This window comes from Tachyglossus aculeatus (genome assembly GCF_015852505.1).
Source record: "Tachyglossus aculeatus isolate mTacAcu1 chromosome 12 unlocalized genomic scaffold, mTacAcu1.pri SUPER_6_unloc_2, whole genome shotgun sequence".
In the NCBI taxonomy this organism is placed as follows: domain Eukaryota; kingdom Metazoa; phylum Chordata; class Mammalia; order Monotremata; family Tachyglossidae; genus Tachyglossus; species Tachyglossus aculeatus.
In genome coordinates this window covers 16,723,483-16,745,972 of record NW_024044829.1, presented here as the reverse complement: position 1 = coordinate 16,745,972, position 22,490 = coordinate 16,723,483, and the positions used below count along the sequence as shown (strand labels likewise).

Sequence of the window (22,490 nt, the reverse complement as noted above, 5' to 3'; positions counted from 1 at the left end):
GTGCTTAACATTATTATTCTCATTGCTATTATTATCATTATCATCATCATTATATAGGTAGATGACAAACTGACAAGATAAACATCTTTTGAATGAGTCCTTATGGATGAGATGTGATACCAGAAGGGCTCTTAAGTTAGAGAGAAATGTGATCTGGCCAATTTGCCGGGGAAGGGATTTGCAGGCAAAGGGGACTCAAAATTTCTTTATGTTCTCCGGTCTTTCCAATCTCTGGTTTCAAAAAGAATTATAATCCTACATGCCTCTGAGCACTGCAGTGTTGTTTGTATAGTTCATTTTCTTCCCGCATAACAGAAGGACAGTAAATGGCCAACAGAAATCACACCACTCTGAGTGAGTTAGTTCTGTCTGGATTAATGAGTGATCCACAGTTACAGATCCCCCTCTTCATGCTGTTCCTCCTCACCTATGTGGTCACTCTTCTGGGAAATCTGCTCATCATTTTAATCATTAGAATCAGTTTGCAACTTCACACACCCATGTACTTTTACCTTAGCCATCTGTCTTTCTCTGACTTACGTTATTCATCATCTTTCACCCCTAAGATGCTGGCAAATTTCCTAGTGGACAAGAAAACCATACCTTACCCAGGATGTGTGGCCCAGTTCTGTGCTGCAGCTACATTTAGGCTAGTGGAGTATTGTCTTCTAGCAGTGATGGCATATGATCGATATGTAGCAATCTGTAAACCCCTTGTATATATAATCTGCATGCCTCAGAGACTGTGTGCTTTACTGATTACTGCTTTCTACATGGCCAGCTGCCTGAGTACTATGGTCTATGCAGTTAATGTATTTAGTTTGACCTTCTGTGGACCTCCTGAAATTAATCACTTCTACTGTGACATCCCCCCATTATTGAAGCTGTCCTGTTCGGATCCCAGACTTGCCCAAGCCCTTCCTGCTGCTTCCATGGCCGTAATTATGCTGGTTACAGTTCTGACGATTAATATCATATGTGTACATCCTGCTGGCTATCTTTAAAATACAGTCCTCTGGAGGAAGGCAAAAAACCTTTTTCACACGTGCTTCTGATCTAATTGTGGTCACTTCATTCTATGGTTCTACAATGCTTATTTATCTGCTACCCAGTTCCAGCTTCTCAATGGATCAGTAAAAACTGGTGTCTGTGTGCTATACGATATTTATTCCAATGCTGAACCCGATGATCTATATTCCGAGGAACAAAGAGGTGAAAGATGCTCTGTGTAAGGTGATGGGCAGGGAAACTTGTCAGCTAATTCTGCCATACTGCACTCTCCCAAGTGCTTAGTACAGTGCTCTGCACAAAGTATATGTTCAATATATGCCATTGTTTGATTGATTTTAAGTGTCAAGAATCAATCAATCGTATTTATTGAGCGCTTACTGTGTACTGAGCACTGTACTGAGCGCTTGGGAAGTACAAGTTGGCAACATATAGAGACAGTCCCTACCCAACAGTGGGCTCACAGTCTAGAAGGGGGAGACAGAGAACAAAACCAAACATATTAACAAAATAAAATAAATATAATAGATATGTACAAATAAAATAAATGAAGTAATAAATATGTACAAACATATATGAATATATACAGGTGCTATCGGGAAGGGAAGGAGGTAAGACGGAGGGGATGGAGAGGGGGAGGGTGGGAGAGGAAGGAGGGGGCTGAGTCTGGGAAGGCCTCCTGGAGGAGGTGAACTCTCAGTAGGGCCTTGAAGGGAGGAAGAGAGCTAGTTCGGTGAATGTGGTGAGGGAGGGCATTCCAGGCCAGGGGGATGACGTGGGCCGGGGGTCGACGGCGGGACAGGCGAGAACGAGGCACGGTGAGGAGATTAGCGGAAGAGGAGCAGGGGGTGCGGGGTGGGCTGTAGAAGGAGAGAAGGGAGGTGAGGTAGGAGGGGGCGAGGTGATGAAGAGCCTTGAAGCCCAGGGTGAGGAGTTTCTGCCTGATGCACAGATTGATTGGTAGCCACTGGAGATTTTTGAGGAGGGGAGTAACATACGCAGAGCGTTTCTGGATAAAGACAATCCGGGCAGCAGCATGAAGTATGGATTGAAGTGGGGAGAGACACGAGGATGGGAGATCAGAGAGGAGGCTGATGCAGTAGTCCAGACGGGATAGGATGAGAGCTTGAACGAGCAGGGTAGCGGTATGGATGGAGAGGAAAGGGCGGATCTTGGCAATGTTGCGGAGCTCAGACTGGCAGGTTTTGGTGACAGCTTCGATGTGAGGGGTGAATGAGAGAGCGGAGTCGAGGATGAGACCAAGGTTGCGGGCTTGTGAGACGGGAAGGATGGTAGTGCCGTCAACAGAGATGGAAAGTCAGGGAGAGGGCAGGGTTTGGGAGGGAAGACAAGGAGTTCAGTCTTGGACATGCTGAGTTTTAGGTGGCGGGCAGATATCCAGATGGAGATGTCCTGAAGGCAGGAGGAGGTGCGAGCCTGGAGGGAGGGGGAGGGAGTAGGGGAAGAGATGTAGATCTGGGTGTCATCACCGCAGAGATGATAGTTGAAGCCGTGGGAGCAAATGAGGTCACCAAGTGAATGAGTGTAGATCGAGAACAGAAGGGGACCAAGAACTGAACCTTGGGGAACCCCCACAGAAAGGGGATGGGAAGGGGAGGACGAGTTTGCAAAAGAGACTGAGAATGAACGACCGGAGAGATAAGAGGAGAACCAGGAGAGGACGGAGTTTATGAAGCCAAGGTTGGACAGCGTACTGAGGAGAAGGGGGTGGTCCACAGTATCGAAGGCAGCTGAGAGGTCGAGGAGGATTAGGAGGATTAGGACACACTAGACTGTGATTTATTCATGTTGGTCAGTTCATAACAGTAAACAGGAGTTTTGCATTTCATTCATTCATTGATTCATTCATTCAATCATATTTTTGAGCACTTACTGTATGCAGAGCACTGTACTAAATACTTGGGAAGTACAAGTTGACAACATATAGAGGCAGTCACTACGGAACAACGGGTTCATAGTTTAGAGGGGGGAGACAGACAACAAAATAAAACATCAGCAATCATCATTGTCAGTTGTATTTATTGAGCGCTTACTGTGTGCAGAGCACTGTACTAAGCGCTTGGAAATTACAAGTTGGCAACATATAGAAACACTCCCAACCCAATAGTGGGCTCAAAGTCTAAAAGGGAGAGACAGAGAACAAAACCAAACATACTAAAAAAAATAAAATAAATAGAATAGATATGTGCAAGTAAAATAAATAAATAAATAAATAAATAGAGTAATAGATATGTACAAACATATATACATATATACAGGTGCTGTGGGGAAGGGAAGGAGGTAAGATGGGGGGTACGGAGAGGGGGACGAGGGGGAGAGGAAGGAAGGGGCTCAGTCTGGGAAGGCCTCCTAGAGGAGGTGAGCTCTCAGTAGGGCCTTGAAGGGAGGAAGAGAGCTAGCTTGGCGGATGGGCAGAGGGAGGGCATTCCAGGCCCGGGGGATGACGTGGGCCGGGGGTCGATGGTGGGACAGGCGAGAAAGGTGAGGAGATTAGCAGCAGAGGAGCGGAGGGTGCAGGGTGGGCTGTAGAAGGAGAGAAGGGAGGTGAGGTAGGAGGGGGCGAGGTGATGGAGAGCGTTGAAGCCCAGGATGAGGAGTTTCTGCCTGATACCCAGATTGATTGGTAGCCACTGGAGATTTTTGAGCAGGGGAGCAACATGCCCAGGGTGTTTCTGGACAAAGACAATCCGGGCAGCGGCATGAAGTATGGATTGAAGTGGGGAGAAACACGAGGATGGGAGATCAGAGAGGAGGCTGATGCAGTAGTCCAGACGGGATAGGATGAGAGCTTGAATGAGCAGGGTAGCGGTATGGATGGAGAGGAAAGGGTGGATCTTGGTAATGTTGCGGAGCTGAGACCGGCAGGTTTTGGTGACGGCTTGGACGTGAGGTGTGAATGAGAGAGCGGAGTCGAGGATGAGACCAAGGTTGTGGGCTTGTGAGACGGGAAGGATGGTAGTGCCGTCAACAGAAATGGGAAAGTCAGGGAGAGGGCAGGGTTTGGGAGGGAAGACAAGGAGTTCAGTCTTGGACATGTTGAGTTTTAGGTGGCGGGCAGACATCCAGATGGAGATGTCCTGAAGGCAGGAGGAGATGCGAGCCTGGAGGGAGGGGGATAGAGCAGGGGCAGAGATGTAGATCTGGGTGTCATCAGCGTAGAGATGATAGTTGAAGCCGTGGGAGCGAATGAGGTCACCAAGGGAGTGCGTGTAGATCGAGAACAGAAGGGGACCAAGCACTGAAACTTGGGGAACCCCCACAATAAGGGGATGGGAGGGGGAGGAGGAGCCTGCAAAAGAGACTGAGTATGAACGACCGGAGAGATAAGAGGAGAACCAGGAGAGGACGGAGTCTGTGAAGCCAAGGTCGTATAGCGTGTTGAGGAGAAGGGGGTGGTCCACAGTGTCAAAGGCAGCTGAGAGGTCGAGGAGGATTAGGAAAGAGTATGAGCCGTTGGATTTGGCAAGCAGCAGGTCATTGGTGAGCTTTGAGAGGGCAGTTTCCGTGGAATGTAGGGGACGGAAGCCAGACTGGAAGGGGTCGAGGAGAGCGTTGTTGTTGAGGAATTCTAGGCAGCGCATGTAGGCAGCGCGTGTAGAAAACTCGTTCAAGGAGTTTGGAAAGGAATGGTAGGAGGGATATGGGGCGATAACTAGAAGGTGAGGTGGGGTCAAGAGAGGGTTTTTTTAGGATGGGAGAGACATGGGCATGTTTGAAGGCAGAGGGGAAGGAACCAGTGGAGAGTGAGCGGTTGAAGATGGAAGCTAAGGAGGGGAGAAGGGATGGAGCGAGAGATTTCATGAGATGAGAGGGAATGGGGTCAGAAGCACAGGTGGCCGGAGTAGCACTTGATAGGAGGGAGGAGAGCTCCTCTGAGGATACTGCTGGGAAGGATGGGAGAGTAGCAGAGCGTGGTGAGAGCTGGGGGGTTGGAGAAGGCAGGGAAGTGACTTTGGGGAGGTCGGAACTGATGGATTTAATTTTGTTAATGAAGTAGGAGACCAGATCGTTGGGGGTGAGGGAAGGAGGAGGTAATCTCTTAGTAGGGCTTTGAATGCAGGAAGAGAGCTAGCTTGGTGGATGTGCGGAGGGAGGTCATTCCAGGCCAGGGGAAGGACGTGAGCCGGGGGTCGACAGGGGGACAGGCGGGAAAGAGGCACAGTGAGGAGGCTAGAGGCAGAGGAGCAGAGGTTGTGGACTGGGCTGTAAAAGGAAAGAAGGGAAGTGAGGTAGGAGGGGGCGAGGTGATGCAGAGCCTTGAAGCCGACAGTGAAGAGTGTTTGCCTGATGTGTAGGTTGACTGGTAGCCACTGGAGATGAGGGGAGTAACATGCCCAGAGCTTTTCTGCACAAAGATGATCCGGGAAGCAGCGTGAAGTGTAGACTGAAGTGGGGAGAGACAGGACAATGGGAGATCAGAGGGGAGGCTGATGGAGTAATCCAGTCGGGTTAGGATGAGAAATTGAACTAGCAGGGTAGTTGTTAGGATGGAGAGGAAAGGGCAGATCCTGGCTGTTGTGGAGGTGAAACCGGCAGGTTTTGGTGACGGATTGGATGTGAGGGGTGAGCGAGAGAGCAGAGTAGAGGATGACACCAAGGTTGCACGCTAGTGAGACGGTAAAGATGGTAGTGGCGTCTATAGTGATGGGAAAGTCAGGGAGAGGGCAGGGTTTGGGAGGGAATATAAGGAGTTCAGTCATGGACATGTTGAGTTTCAGATGGCGGGCAGACATCCAGATGGAGATGTCCTGAAGGCAGGAGGAGACCCAAGACTGAAGCGAGGGAGAGAGAGCAGGGGCAGAGATGTAGATTTGGGTGTCATCAGCATAGTGATAGTTGAAGCCGTGGGAGCGAATGAGTTCACCAAGGGAGTGAGTGTTGGTAGAGAACAGAAGGGGACCAGGAACTGAACCCTGAGGAACGACCAGGAGAGGACGGTGTCTGCGAAGCCAAGGTTGGATAACGTGTTAAGGAGAAGGGGGTGGTCTTTAGTGTCAAAGGCAACTGAGAGGTCGAGGAGGATTACGATAGAGTAGGATCCATTGGATTTGGCGGGCAGGTGGTCATTGGTGACCTTTGAGAGTTCGGTTTTGGTGGAACGTAGGGGACGGAATCCATATTGGAGGGGGTCGAAGAGAGAGTTGGCATTGAGGAATTCGAGGCAGCGGGTGTGGACGACTTGTTCAAGGAGTTTGGAAAGGAATGGTAGGAGGGAGATAGGACGATAACTAGACGGGGAGTTGCGGTCAAGAGAGGTTTTTTTAGGATGGGGGAGAAGTGGGTGTGTTTGAAGGCAGAGGGGAAGGAACCAGTGGAGAGTGAGCAGTTGAAGATGGAAGTTAAGGAGGGGAGGAGGGACGGGGTGAGAGATATCTGAACTCCTTGTCTTCCCTCCCAAACCCTGCCCTCTCCCTGACTTTCCCATCTCTGTTGACGGCACTACCATCCTTCCCGTCTCACAAGCCCGCAACCTTGGTGTCATCCTCGACTCCGCTCTCTCATTCACCCCTCACATCCAAGCCGTCACCAAAACCTGCCGATCTCAGCTCCGCAACATTGCCAAGATCCGCCCTTTCCTCTCCATCCATACCACTACCCTGCTCGTTCAAGCTCTCATCCTATCCCGTCTGGACTACTGCATCAGCCTTCTCTCTGATCTCCCATCCTCGTGTCTCTCCCCACTTCAATCCATACTTCATGCTGCTGCCCGGATTGTCTTTGTCCAGAAACGCTCTGGGCATGTTACTCCCCTCCTCAAAAATCTCCAGTGGCTACCAATCAATCTGCGCATCAGGCAGAAACTCCTCACCCTGGGCTTCAAGGCTCTCCATCACTTCGCCCCCTCCTACCTCACCTCCCTTCTCTCCTTCTACAGCCCAGCCCGCACCCTCCGCTCCTCTGCTGCCAATCTCCTCACCCTTCTCGCCTGTCCCGCCGTCGACCCCGGGCCCACGTCATCCCCCGGGCCTGGAATGCCCTCCCTCTGCCCATCCGCTAAGCTAGCTCTCTTCCACCCTTAAAGGTCCTACTGAGAGCTCACCTCCTCCAGGAGGCCTTCCCAGACTTAGCCCCTTCCTTCCTCTCACCCTCGTCCCCCTCTCCAGCCCCCCCATCTTACCTCCTTCCCTTCCCCACAGCACCTATATATATGTATATATGTTTGCACATATTTATTACCCTATTTATTTATTTATTTTACGTGTACATATCTATTCTATTTATTTTATTTTGTTAGTATGTTTGGTTTTGTTCTCTGTTCCCCCCTTTTAGACTGTGAACCCACTGTTGTGTAGGGACTGTCTCTATATGTTGCCAACTTGTACTTCCCAAGCGCTTAGTACAGTGTTCTGCACACAGTAACCTCTCAATAAATACGATTGATTGATTGATTGATTGATCACAAGATTGTGAGGGAATGTGGTCAGAAGCACGGGTGGCCGGGGTAGCACTTGAGAGATGGGAGGTGATCTCATCTGAGGATACTGCTGAGAAGGATAGGAGAGGAGAGGAGAGGGTTGAGAGCTGGGGGGTTGAAGAATTGGGAAGAGTGAGTTTCGGGATCTCAGACCTGTAGGAGTTAATTTTACTAATGAAGTAGGAGGTCAGATCGTTGCGGGTGAGGAAATGAGGATGGGAAGGAACAGAGGTCCTGAGAATGGAATTATGTGTACAGAAGAGCTGACGGGTATGATGGGTAAGGTTGTCAATAATGGAGGAGAAATCGTTTTGCCTGGCAGAGGAGAGGGCAGAGTTAAGGCAGGAAAGGATAAACGTGAAGTGAACGAGGTTGGCTTGTTGTTTAGACTTTCGCCAGCAGCGTTCAGCAGCTCGAGCATAGGAGCGAAGAAGGCAGACAGTGGCAGTGATCCAGGGCTGTGGGTTAGTGGTACGAGAGCAGCAAAGGGAAAGGGGAGAGAGTCAGTCGAGCTGAGTAGAGAGGGTAGAGTTGAGGGCAGTAATCTAATCATCAAGATTAGGTAGAGAGGAAAGGGAGGCGAGATGGGGTGTGAGGCGCTCCGAAACATGGATGGGGTCGAGAGAGCGGAGGTCTCTGTGAGGTAGTAATATAGATTTAAAGGGGTGAGGAGTGTGAGTGAGGAGGCAGGTAAGAAGGTTATGATCAGAGAGAGGGATTTCAGAGTTTGTGAGGGTGGAGATAATGCAGCGGTAGGAGATGATGAGGTCGAGGGTGTGACCGAGTTGGTGAGTAGGTGAGGTGGGATGGAGCAGGAGGTTGGCAGCATCAAGGAGAGATAGAAGGCGGGCGGCAGAGGAGTCACCAGCGATATCCATATGGATGTTGAAGTCTCTGAGGATCAGAGTGGGCTTGGAAAAGAAGAGAAGGAAGGTAAGAAACGGGTCAAAATCTTTAAAGAAGTTGGAGGCGGGGCCAGTGGGGCGGTAGATTACTAGTACTAATGATGGCATTTATTAAGCGCTTATTATGTGCAAACCACTGTTCTAAGCGCTGGGGAGGTTACAAGGTGATCAAGGTGTCCCAAGGGGGGCTCACAGTATTAATCCCCATTTTACAGATGAGGGAACTGAGGCCCAGAGAAGTTAAGTGACTTGCCCAAAGTCACACAGCTGACAATTGGCAGAGCCGGGATTTGCACCCATGACCTCTGATTCCAAAGCCCGTGCTCTTTTCCACTGAGCCCCGCTGATTCTCTAATGACGGCTGCAAGAATCTAGAGGGGGTGGTAGAGGCTAATAACGTGGGCTTCAAAGGAAGGGAAAGAAAGGGATGGGTGAGGAGAGATAATGCGAAAGCAGCATTGGGGAGCGAGAAGGAAACCAACACCTCCTCCTCTTCCAGTGAGTCTGGGGGAGTGGGAGAAGAAGAGGCCTCCACTGGAGAGAGCAGCAGAAGAGACCGTGTCATCCAGAGACATCCATGTTTTGGTTAGGGCGAGGAGGAGTAGAGAGCTTTAAAGGACTAGGTCCAGGATGAAACGGAGCTTACCTATAATCAATCAATCAATCGTATTTATTGAGCACTTACTGTGTGCAGAGCATTGTACTAAGCGCTTGGGAATTACAAGCTGGCAACATATAGAAACAGTCCCTACCCAACAGTGGGCTCACAGCCTAGAAGGGGGAGACAGACAACAAAACCAAAGATACTAACAAAATAAAATACATAGAATAGATAGGTACAAGTAAAATAAATAAATAAATACATAAATAGAGTAATAAATATGTACAAACATATATACATATATACAGTTGCTGTGGGGAAGGGAAGGAGGTAAGATGCGGAGGATGGAGAGAGGGACGAGGGGGAGAGGAAGGAAGGGGCTCAGTCTGGGAAGGCCTCCTGGAGGAGGTGAGCTCTCAGTAGGGCCTGGAAGGGAGGAAGAGAGCTAGCTTGGAGGATGGGCAGAGGGAGGGCATTCCAGGCCCGGGGGAGGACGTGGGCCGGGGGTCGATGGCGGGACAGGAGGGCTGAGTAGATGCGAATGAGGTTTATGGAGGTTTATAATGGAGCGGGGGTTCCAAAGGCCACACTTGGCAGCAGCTGTGGAGGGAGGGGAGGGAGGGGGAAGGGTGCGATGGGTTGGGAGGGTTTGGATTGGGATGAGTTGGCGGGGGCCTGGGCGGGGAGAGTGGGAAGAGGGGTGGCGATGAGAAAATAGAACTGGGATGGGGTGTGGGCAAGGAGGATAGTAGGGAGGGGTTTGGGAGGGAGGAGTTGAGGGTTGGCGCTGATACAGAGGTATTCTGGATATGGGGTGAAGTGAGGGGGAGGAAAAGGGAGGGAAAGAACTGGGTGGGAGAGGGGAAGGGGAAGGTGAGGAATGGGAAGGGCAGTTGTGAGCGGGGGAATTGATAGTTCATGGTGAGGTCAGCAACGTAAATGACAGCACAGCGGGAGGCTAACAATTGAAATGCAGTAGCAATAACCAGTAGCAATGATATAAGCAGGTGATGACATCATAGAGGGTAGTTAACAATTAACGTGCTATGGCAATAAAAAAATAAGCAGATGATATCACAGAGAGCAGATAACAATTACCATGTGATGGCAAAAAATAAGCAGATGATGACATCACAGACAGCAGTTAACAATTAACAAGCGGTGGCAGTAAAATAAGGTGGTGATGACATCATCGAGAGACGTTAGCAATTAACATTCAATGGGAATAATAAAATAAGCAGGCGATGACATCACTGAGAGCAGTTAACAATTAACATGCAGAAGTGACCATAAGATGGGTAGACGATGCTCAAAGCAGAAGGATGAATTGGCCATAGGTCAGTCAAATCAGATCAAAGAGCTTAATGGCAAGCCAAGTCCAGGGGCTCTTGGCAAAATTGTCTCGGAGGTGGAGGAGGATGGAGTCCTATGGATGGCAGCTCCGGAGTAGGGCGGAACTGTTAATGGGGGTCTTGGGAGCGGAGATGCCTGGGGAGAGGAGTGAACATCCAAATAGCATGGGCTGACTGACTAGGTGTGAATGAGGATGTTGTTAAAGTAACTTGGTAATAACAAAGGCCTTTTTCCCGGGGGAGGGGAAGGGGTAGGTTGGGGGGGAAATCAGTCACGTCGAGGCCGGGAAGGGGGGAGTGGGAGGCTCCTCAAAGACGGTCGCTTAAGGGTTGACGTGGGGGATGGAAGCAGGGGGACATAATGATTCACGAATCAGCAGGGGGACACAATGCCCCACGTTCCCTGTTGGCTACTTGGTCAAAGTGGAGGTGGCTTCGAGTGGTGAGTGTAGCGATGATGGGGAAGCGGGGTTCCCAGCCCAGGGGCCTCGGTCTGGTCGGGCGTGGATGCAGATGTCTGGGCGGGAGACCGCCAGGAGCCCGGCCGCAGGGCATAACCGCCCGATAGGCTGCTCGGGGACGGACGGACGGAGGGAGTGAGGGAGGGTGGGGGAGCCCCGACCCATGCGGCGGCGTCCGGAGGACAGGATCCTTCCGGGAGCAGCAGGGCCGCGTGGTATGATGGACGGGCGGGGCTCTAGGGATCAGAATCCCAGGCTCCTGTGGCGGCGCTCTGAGGAGGGGATACTACCGGGAGCAGCAAGGCCGCGCGGTTTGATGGCGGGTGGGCCTCTCGGGAACGGAGTCCCGGGCTCCTATGGCGGCACTCTGAGGAGGGGATCCTACGGGGAGCAGCAACCACGCAGATTCCATATCTATCCTCTTCAAATGTGAGGGTTGAGCTCTTGCAAAACCCTTTGCTGAGGACAACTAGTGCTGTGGCCTGTACTGTGCTACACTGTAAGCTCACTGTGGGCAGGGAATGTGTCCATTATATTGTATACCCCCAAGCACTGAGTAGAGTGCTGTGCATACAATAGGTGCCCAATGAACATGATTGACTGACTCATTCTGCAAGTATACTCACAGCCTCTTTTTTCTGATACATTAAGATTTTTCCAGCCAAGCCCATGTTTTCAGAGATTGCTCTGCTTGCCTTGATTTACTCCTCTTACTCATCTCCCCTCCCAGTCCCACAGCACTAACGTATATATCTGTAATTTATTCATTTATATGAATGCCTGTCTCCCCCTCTAAACTGTAAGGTCGTTGTGGACAAGGAATGTCTCTAGTGTTGCATTGTACTCTCTCAAGAGCTTAGCACAGTACTCTGCACCTAGTAAGCACTCAATAAAATGATTGACTGGCTGACAATGATGTCTACAACACACTGTCACAGGGAGTGGGGCCATGGAACTCTACAAAAATCCTTTTAGCTTTTTCCAAATTATGCAATTATTTTAATCAACGGAGCTAATAAGTGGGAAATGCGCCTGACATTGATCTGTATTGTGTTGCAGCTAGGGCAAGATTAATAAATGGAATCAATCCGTGCTATTTATTGAGCTCTTACTATGTGCCGAGCACTGTATGAAGCTTTACAGAGAGTACAATAAAACAGTGTTGGTAGGCACATTCTCTGCCCACAGTGAGCCAACAGTCTAGGAAAACAAATGTCTGACATATTCGTTTTGTTTTCACAGGAGTAAAATTGGTTGGTACTGATTTTTTTTAAAAGATTTTGTTAAGCACATACTTTGTGCCAGGCTATTGTACCAAGGGCTGGGGTAGCTATAAGGTTGGACACAGTCCATGTGCCATATGGGGCTCACAGCCATAATTTCCATTTTACAGATAAGGTAACTGAGTCAAAGGGAAGTTAAGTAACTTGCCCAAGGTCACACAGCCCACAAGTGGTGGCAAAGCTGGGATGAGAGCACAGGACCTTCTGAATCCTAGTCCTACACTCCATCCACTTAGAAGTGATGCTTCTGTCCTAATGGTAATAGGCCACACCTTCTCTGATATTCAATCCATATTCAATCAAACCCACTCTCAAATTCAATCCGTATTCAATCTAATCCCACTCTCATATTTAATCCTACACTAAATCTTGTCGGTTCCACTTTCATAACATCACTAAAATCTGCCCTTTCCTCTCCATCCCAACTGCTACCATGCTAATCCAGTTACTTGTCATATCCCTCCTTGATTACTGTATTTCTCTCCTTGCTGACCTCCTAGGCTCCTGTCTCTCCCCACTCCAGCCCATAATTCACTCTGCTGACTCAGTCATTTTACTACAAAAACATTCGGGACATGTTCTTCCACTCCTTAAGAAACTCCAGTATGTTCCCATCCACCTCCATATCGAACCAAAACTCCTTACCATTGGTTTCAAAACATTCAATCACCTGTGCTTTTGAGGTAGGAACTAACCTCGCTACTCTCTTACTACACCACAAACCACAGACTTCGCTCCTCTAAAGCGAAACTTCTCACTGTATCTCATCTCATCTATCTAGCCGCTGATCTCTCACCCAAGTACTGGCCTGGAATGCCCTCACTCTTCAAATCTGACAGCCTCTCCCCTTTCAAAACCTTAGTAAAGGCACATCTCCTCCAAGAGACCTTTCCTTGACTAAGCCCTCCTTTCCTCTTCTCCCACTCCCTTTTGTGTCCCCCTGATTTGATCCCTTTATTCATCCCCCCTCCCAGCCCCACAACACATGTCCATATCTGTAATTTGTTTATTTATGTAAATACCTGTCTCCCCCTCTAAACTCTGAGCTCGTTGTGGTGGGGAATGTGATAATTGTTGTATTATACCCTCCCATGTGCTTAGTGCAGTGTTCTGCACACAGTGAGTGTAATAAGAGCAATTAAATGAATAATTGAATGATAGCTTGCCTGCTTCTTATAATTCCTTCAAATTTGTGTGAGAAGCAGCGTGGCTCAGTGGAAACAGCACGGGCTTTGCAGTCAGAGGTCACGTGTTCAAATCCCGGCTCCACCAATTGTCAGCTGTATGACTTTGGGCAAATCACTTCTCTGGGCCTCAGTTCCCTCATCTGTAAAAATGGGGATTAAGACTGTGAGCCCCCCGTGGGACACCCTGATCACCTCCTAACCTCCCCAGCGCTTAGAACAGTGCTTTGCACATAGTAAGCACTTAATAAATGCCATCATTATTATTATCATTGTAAAAGACCCAAGGAAAACAGACACAGAAGACACAGAAGTTAACTTTAGATGGGGGGACTGGTCGGGGGATCCTTGGGGGTCGGCTGACTACTGGGTGCCCTGGGGGGGAGTACGGCTGGGAGGCAGGGGACGGGGCCTCAACCGAGAGTGAAGCCTGGGATGTGCATCTAGCTTTATTTCTCCCCCTTCTAGACTGGGAGCCCACTGTTGGGTAGGGACCATCTCTATATGTTGCCAACTTGGACTCCCAAGCACTTAGCACAGTGCTCTGCACACAGTAAGCACTCAATAAATGTGATTGAATGAATGAATGAAAGAATGAATCAAAAAACATTTAGATGAAAGTGATAAAAGCAAGTCTGCTTAAAAGCAGATTCACTAATTGGTGAAATTCATGGGCCAATTCATTTTTTAAAAGGAATATTCTGGTGGTAATCTGTACTTCACTTTAATGCCAAAGCTATCTGAGAGAATGCCAAACCTATCAGAATGCCAAACTTATCAAAGGCAATGCCAATGCCAATGCCAATCAGCAAATATTGATGTCACAAGTCACAGCATAGAGTCTAGCTGAGGAGCCTTGACATCAGCATCTTCACTTGACTGACAGATGACACTCAAGGTTTTTGCAGCCTGCAGACCTCACCTCTGACCCTACCTCTTGATGGAGACCTGGAGCCCAATCCTAACCTAAGGGGGCAATTGAGGGGCAAATGCAACACAGAGGTCATCAGGACTCCTAGGCAGTGATTGTCTGTCCAGCAGGCTCCTCCATCAAGCATGAAGAGGCGATCTAGAGAAAGATACTCCCTGTGCGGTCACAGCCTAAAGCTTTTCAGTGCTTGGATGGGGACAAAGCAGACGTTTCGATGGTTGGCTGCATAATGGGCTAATTTTGTAAGGTATAGTCAGAGATAAGAGGATTCCATAAGCTCCTAAGAGTAACTACTACACTCTCCCAAGTGCTCAGGACAGTGCTTGGTACACAGGAGTGCAAAGCAGCATGGCCTAGAGCAAAGAGCATGGGCCTGGGAGCCAGAAGATGTGGATTCTAATCCTAGCTCCCCTGCTTGTCTGCTGAATGACCTTGGGGAAGAAATTTAATTTCTCAGTACTTCACTTACCTCATCTGTAAAATGGGGATTAAACCTTACTCTCTCCTACTTGGTCTGTGACTTCTATGTGGGACAGGGAATGGGTCCAACCTGATTATCTTGTATCTATCCCAATGCTTAATACAGTGCTTGGCATAGAGTAAGTGCTTGACAAGTACCATAATTTTAATTATTAATAACAGTATTGTTTGATTGATTTTCCAGGTTATTTTTCATTGTTTATGTAGATTTAGCCAGTATCCTGTGAGTTGAGAGGGGAGGAGGAATGGAATTGAGTTACCTAGTAACTGATTCAGTTCTCCAAACCATTTATTCAGTGGCCTAAGAAACTAGAAACTAGTGACTGTATTCCTTTCCCTAAATGTGCAATATGCATGTGTCTTAGGGAGACCTCATTTCATGTGAAGTACATAGATTTCATTGCAGATTTCTCCTACGTTTCAGAACATACCCAATTCCTGCCAATCATGGAATCATTATCAGGAGGATAATTCTCAAGCTAACCTATACACTGTGTATTGTTCCCATACCTCCCTCCTCTGATATGTTGCTTATGTCCTTCCTTCTTCCTGGAACTCCCCTCTCTCTCATCTCCTCCAGGAAGCTTTCCCTGATTAATTCACCTCCCAAACCACTGGTTCTGTGCCCACAATTGCTATCTCAGGCTTTTGTACCAACAATGTATTTATATACTCTAAATCAATCAGACAATCGCTTAATAGTTTTTACTGAGCATTTACCACAAGCAGAATACTGTACTAAGCACTTGGGAGAGATCCATACAACAGAATTAGAAGACATGTTCTCTAAACCAGCTGGAGTACTTGCATACATACCCAACTCTAAAGAACTCATGTACATACCCACTTTCTTCTTTCCTCTTATCTGCAAATTATCTTAGTGTCTGCTTCTTTCCCTAAATTGTATGTCCTGTAAGGTCAGAGATGGTGTCTAGTTACTTTAATTGTACTCTCTGAAGCACTTATTACATTGCTGTGCTCTCAGTTGCTGCTCATTAAAAATATTGATAGTTTGATGAGGGAACACATTCTTCCTTCCTCCTCTTGGGTGACAGAGGTCAGAACACCCTCTCTGCTGTGAGGAAGTGATCATACTTAAGCTCCTTGAGAGAGGGACCATGTCTATCAACTCCACTGTATTGTACTCTCCCAAGTGCTTAGTATAGTGCTCTGAACAATTGACTCCCAGAATCCCTTGCTTCCTACTCATTAATGACAAAGGCTGTTTAGCGCTTAGAATAGTGCTCAGCGCATAGAACAGTGCTTTACACACAGTAAATGCTTAATAAATGCTATTATTATTATTATTTTAAAAGAGTGGTGGTACTTCCCGAAGTTTGTTATAGATTACTAAAAGGGGCTTTGGACTGGGAAAAATTAGACCCTAAAAATATGCTTTGTTTTTTTTTGTGTTTTTTTCAGTATTTGCTAAGTACTTACTATGTGCCAAGCATTGTACTATGTAATGAGGTAGATAAAAGCTAATCAAGTTAGACACAGTCTGAGTCCCACATGGGGCTCACAATCGTAATCCCTATTTTACAAATTAGGTAATTGAGGCCCAGAGAAGTGAACTGACTTGCCCAAGGTCACAGCTGATAAGTGGTAGAGATGGGATTAGAAACTAGGTCCCTTCTGACTCCCAGTTCTAGGCTAGATCCACTAGGCCATGCTGCTTTGTTCAGGCAGATGACATCAAGAGGTGTCTGAGGTATAGCCCTTGATTAAGAAATCTTGGTTGCTGAACTCCATGGCATATGCAATTTCTCTGAAGGGTAATTCAGATTTCTGTATTGAATAAGACAGAAACTCCTTTTGGCAAAACTACCCCATCTCCTGGCAGTCCAGAAAAGTTGTGAAGTCCTTTAGGTGATTACTCCCAACCCCTGGGTGACCTAAAGAGCAATTAAATAATGCTTTTCACTTCTAGCAGTATCACAGCTGACTCAGAGGAGTGCAGGGACTTGGTCCCCAAACACCACTAAACCCAATATAAACATATCCATATGTAGCAACCTGTAAACCCCAGCTATATATACCCAATGCAATGCTTTTGAGCCTCAAGTGATAACTCTTTTCATATCCACAACTTGTTGTGGAACTCTTGGAATTTTATTCTTGAAAAATGTTGAATTTTGTGAACCTGACTCTCCTTCAACCTTCTCTTCCTCTGCCTACCTATCTGGAGTTTAGAATAAGATTATGTAAGATATCAGCCCTTAATGGGTTTATGCTGTTGGAGTGCAAGAGTAGGGACAAAAGTGTAGGCTCATTCTTAGGCTCAAGGCTGCTTTGAACTGAAAGGGATAGAGGTCCTTTTAGCCACTTCAGCCAGGAAAATCTCACTGACTTGTCCCTCCACCTCCTCAGTCAACCAATCAATCAATCAATCATTAGTATTTATGGAGTGCTTACTGTGTGCAGGAAACTGTATTAAGCTCCTGGAACAGTGCAGTTTAATAGACAGTGCCAAGAAGCAGATTATAGTGCTCATCCTGCTATTGGTTATGCAATGTTAGGTGCTTTCAAACTCTTCCACAGGTATAGGTGCTCTTCCAAAAGCCTTTTGACAAAGAAAAGGGCAACTGAATTTGCAGAATATTCCTGTTGACCCTATCTTCTGGATTCATTTAGAAATCCACTAGGCATTTTTTACTCTGTGTGCATTGGCTGCAGGCTACTCTGACTGCACTCATTTTTAATTTAGATAAGAAAAGTGAACAATTTAAGTGTGGAGAGGCACTAAGGTGTAAGGCAGAGACATTCTGAGATGATCCTCTCCTTGATTCTGCAGAGTAATTTATTTCATAGTAAATATTTTCCTTCAAAAATATGGTCTTCCCACACTATTTTGCAAAGAGATAACTCATAATTGTGCCAAACCCCGTTTTGATGGAAAGAATCTTGTTTTATTTTTTTTCAATTTTGGTAGGGATGGTGCACTCAAATCTAAAGAACTTCAAAGATTTTTCTTAATGGATAGATAATTAAAATTATTTAGAAAATCATCTGGAGGAAAATATTCAAAAATATTGTTGTTTAAAAGTGTAGATTGCTGCTTTTTTATAATATAAGGAAGCAGTTTCTGAGTTTTCTAGCATGGGTACAGTGACAAACACTTCTTCGAGAGAAGATTTTCAGGTTCATTTTCTGTTCCATTTGATTTCCAGACCTTGGATTACCCTTAATATTTGGAAATACTTTACCTTCATTAACTACTAAACTTTTTAAAGCAAGAAGAAACCTGTCTAAGAGGTGGAATGTCTAGAAGACAGAGAAGTGGAGATTAAGAATTTTAAATGGAGGTTTAAATGAAGAAAAATGAGAGATTGAAAAAATTAAAACTAGGTAATTTCGTGAGCATGACAAAACAATTCCCCATTGAGGTGTATTTAAGAATTTGGTGGAGGAGCTACTAGAGGTAATATGTGTAATAGGAATAAATTAACTCTTCAGGAGGAAGGAAATGAAGTCATGATGGAGAGGGCCAGCAATGATGATGAGTGGGCTCTGTAGAAAAGTAAAGGGTTGAAGTAGTGTATACTGGTGCCTTGAAGGAATGTTCTTAAACTGAATTACGAATTGCTATGAGAGGGAGCCATTCAATTATATGTGTAATGAAGTAAAAATAGAGTAATAAATATGTACAAATATACACAATCAATCAATCAATCAATCGCATTTATTGAGCGCTTACTGTGTGCAGAGCACTGTACTAAGCTTTTGGTAAGTACAAGTTGGCAACATATAGAGACCCCTACCCAATAGTGGGCTCACAGTCTAGAAGGGGGAGACAGAGAACAAAACCAAACATATTAACAAAATAAAATAAATAGAATAGATATGTAAAAGTAAAATAAATAAATAGAGTAATAAATATGTACAAACATATATACATATATACAGGTGCTGTGGGGAAGGGAAGGAGGTAAGATGGGGGGATGGAGAGGGGGACGAGGGTGAGAGGAAGGAAGGGGCTCAGTCTGGGAAGGCCTCCTGGAGGAGGTGAGCTCTCAGCAGGGCCTTGAAGGGAGGAAGAGAGCTAGCTTGGCAGATGTGTGGAGGGAGGGCATTACAGGCTGGGGGAAGGACGTGGGCCGGGGGTTGATGGCAGAACAGGAGAGAATGAACCACAGTGAGGAGGTTAGCGGCAGAGGATTGGAGGGTGTGGGCTGGACTGTAGAAGGAGAGAAGGGAGGTGAGTTAGGAGGGGGTGAGGTGATGGAAAGCCTTGAAGCCGAGAGTGAGGAGTTTTTGCTTGTTTTATAAGCAAGGATTAGTTGATCCTTAGCCATCTGTCTTTCTCTGACTCATGTTATTCATCATCCATCACCCCAAGATGCCGGCAAATTTCTTAGTAGACAGGAAAACCATTTCTTACTCAGGATGTGTGGTCCAGCTCTGTCCTGCGGCCACATTTTGGGTAGTGGAGTATTGTCTTCTAGTAGTGATGGCATATGATCCATATGTAGCAGAAACTCAGGCAGAAACTCCTCACCCTGGACTTCAAGGCTGTGCATCACCTCGCCCCCTCCTACCTCACCTCCCTTCCCTCCTTCTCCAGCCCAGCCCGCACCCTCCGCTCCTCCACCGCTGATCTCCTCACCGTACCTCGCTCTCACCTGTCCCGCCATCGACCCCCGGCCCACGTCATCCCCCGGGCCTGGAATGCCCTCCCTCTGCCCATCCGCCAAGCTAGCTCTCTTCCTCCCTTCAAGGCCCTGCTGAGAGCTCACCTCCTCCAGGAGGCCTTCCCAGACTGAGCCCCTTCCTTCCTCTCCCCCTCATCCCCCTCTCCATCCCCCCATCTTACCTCCTTCCCTTCCCCACAGCACCTGTATATATGTATATATGTTTGTACATATTTATTACTCTATTTATTTATTTATTTATTTATTTTATTTGTACATATCTATTCTATTTATTTTATTTTGTTAGTATGTTTGGTTTTGTTTTCTGTCTCCCCCTTTTAGACTGTGAGCCCACTGTTGGGTAGGGACTGTCTCTATATGTTGCCAATTTGTACTTCCCAAGCGCTTAGTACAGTGCTCTGCACATAGTAAGAGCTCAATAAATATGATTGATGATGATGTAGCACTCTGTAAACCCCAGCTATATATAGTCTGCATGCCTCAGAGGCTGTGTGCTTTACTGGTCACTGTTTCTTACCTGGCCAGTTGCCTGAATGCTGTGGTCTGTGTAGCAAGTGTATTTAGTTTGTCCTTCTATGTATCTAATGAAATTAATCACTTATACTGTGACGTACCCCCATTGTTGAAGCTGTTCTGTTCAGACCCCAGGCTTTCCCAAGTCCTTCCTGCTGCTTCCATAGCCGTCATTATGCTGGTTACGGTTCTAACCACACTGATATCATATATGTACATCCTGCTGGCTATTTTAAAAATACACTCCCCTGGAGGAAGGCAAAAAGCCTTTTTCACATGTGCTTCTCACCTAATGACAGTCACTTTATTTTATGGTAACACGATGTTTATTTATCTGCTGCCCAGTTCCAGCTTCTCAATGGATCAGAAAAGAATGGTATCCATGTGCTACATGGTATTGATCCCCATGCTGAACCCAATGATCTATATGTCTGAGGAATATAGAGTTGCAAGATGTACTGTGGAAGCTGATTTCCCTTAAAAAATGGTCTTTTTGAAGTCATGAATTTCACACTAGATGTGAATCAGTCACATTGGTCCATTCATAACAATAAACATGATTTTTGCATTTTGCATCCATCTTCAGCCCAGATGTCTACAACCAGTTTTCTTCTGAATGTGAGAGTTATATCCTGTGTTGAGAACTCATGCTGTGGCACATGCTTTTCTCATTCTGTAGGTATGCTCACAGCCTGATTCGTCTTATCAAGCTGTTCTCAGACAGGCCTAAGCATTCTTTAATTGCCTAGTAACATTCAAGCCAAAGTGTGTAAAGAAAACTTGAACAATAGCAGAATTAAATGTTCATTATAATTTAGTCACATACTTCATTATGTACTCAGTTGTTTCACCTTGACATATTCATTCATCTACTGATCATATCATTCTGTTTTCACCTGCTTTCATTGTTTGTGAACAATTTTTGTCTGCCTGGCTTCCCTATAATACAAGTAACTCCTTGATGGTAATAATGTGTGTTTTGCTTTTGCTGAACTCTTCCAAGCATTTAGTATAGTGTTAAGGCTTGAATAAATTCTGGATAAATTCCTTTGATGGAGTGATCAATTTGAATTTTATTCTATTAGATCGGTTTGAATAATGGGTACTGACATCTTTTATCCAGCTCTGCATCTCACTTTGCCTTCAGGTCAACTCTGGTGGGTGTCTAGTAAATGAGATTACACATTCATATTGTCATTCCTGTCTCCAGTGTCGATAGCCAATAAATCAATTGCTCCCAAGTCCTTGAGGTAATCTTTATTGCTTCTCTAAGCTTCTCTACGACCATTCAACCAATTGCCTTAGTCTATTCCCCTGCCAGTTCCCAAATCAATCAATCAAACAATCAATCAATCAATCAATCAATCAATCGTATTTATTGAACGCTTAATGTGTGCAGAGCACTGTACTAAGCGCTTGGGAAGTACAAGTTGGCAACATATAGAGACAGTCCCTACCCAACAGTGGGTTCACAGTCTAAAAGGGTGAGACAGAGAACAAAACCAAACATACTAACAAAATAAAATAAATAGAATAGATATGTACAAGTAAAATAAATAAATAGAGTAATAAATATGTACAAACATATATACATATATACAGGTGCTGTGGGGAAGGGAAGGAGGTAAGATGGGGGGATGGAGAGGGGGACGAGGGGGAGAGGAAGGAAGGGGCTCAGTCTGAGAAGGCCTCCTGGAGGAGGTGAGCTCTCAGTAGGGCCTTGAAGGGAGGAAGAGAGCTAGCCTGGCAGATGGGCAGAGGGAGGGCATTCCAGGCCCTGGGGATGACGTAGGCTGGGGGTCGATGGCAGGATAGGCGAGAACGAGGTACGGTGAGGAGATTAGCAGCAGAGGAGTGGAGGCTGCGGCGTGGGCTGTAGAAGGAGAGAAGGGAGGTGAGGTAGGAGGGGGCGAGGTGATGGAGAGCCTTGAAGCCCAGGGTGAGGAGTTTCTGCCTGATGCCCAGATTGATTGGTAGCCACTGGAGATTTTTGAGGAGGGGAGTAATATGCCCAGAGCGTTTCTGGACAAAGATAATCCGGGCAGCAGCATGAAGTATGGATTGAAGTGGGGAGAGACATGAGGATGGGAGATCAGAGAGAAGGCTGATGCAGTAGTCCAGACGGGATAGGATGAGAGCTTGAATGAGCACGGTAGCGGTATGGATGGAGAGGAAAGGGCGGATCTTGGCAATCCAAACCTTAGGTGTCTCTGAACAAAACTATGCTATATTTTTCTTGCTAGCATGTCAGAACCCCTCTCACAATTGCACCTGGAGAGTTTTCAGTACTCTACCAGTCTCGGCTATGGGAGGGAGAGTCAAGTAGAGACATACCCAATCCATTCCTAGCTTGAGCAGTGGCTAGTGAGTGGAAGGCAATCTGATAGAAGTCAAAACTCACCTTATCAGTTCTGGGCAACAGTGGCATGGAAGAGACTTGAGGGCAGAGACTCAGGTTTACTGCTCAGAAGGCAATGGTAAACTATTTACCATTTACCAAACATGCCCACATCTCCCCCATCATAAAAAACCCTCTCTTGACCCCATTACCCCTTCTAGTTATCACCCAATCTCCCTCCTACCCTCCCTCTCCAAACTCCTAGAATGAGTTTTCTACATTCTCTGCCTCGAATTCCTCAACTCCAACTCTCTCCTATTGAAGCCCCTCCAATATGGCTTCCGTC

General features: G+C 46.7%; 1 non-coding gene and 1 pseudogene across 1 annotated transcript; both read left to right on the top strand.

Annotated features, from left to right (window-relative positions):
- Positions 1 to 326: 326 nt before the first annotated feature.
- On the top strand, positions 327 to 10,902 carry LOC119921444 (annotated as a pseudogene).
- An 11,157-nt stretch (positions 10,903 to 22,059) lies between these two features.
- Positions 22,060 to 22,197, top strand: LOC119921522. Its single transcript, XR_005448555.1, has one exon. It is a non-coding gene; the product is annotated as a small nucleolar RNA SNORA7 (small nucleolar RNA).
- Positions 22,198 to 22,490: the final 293 nt, after the last annotated feature.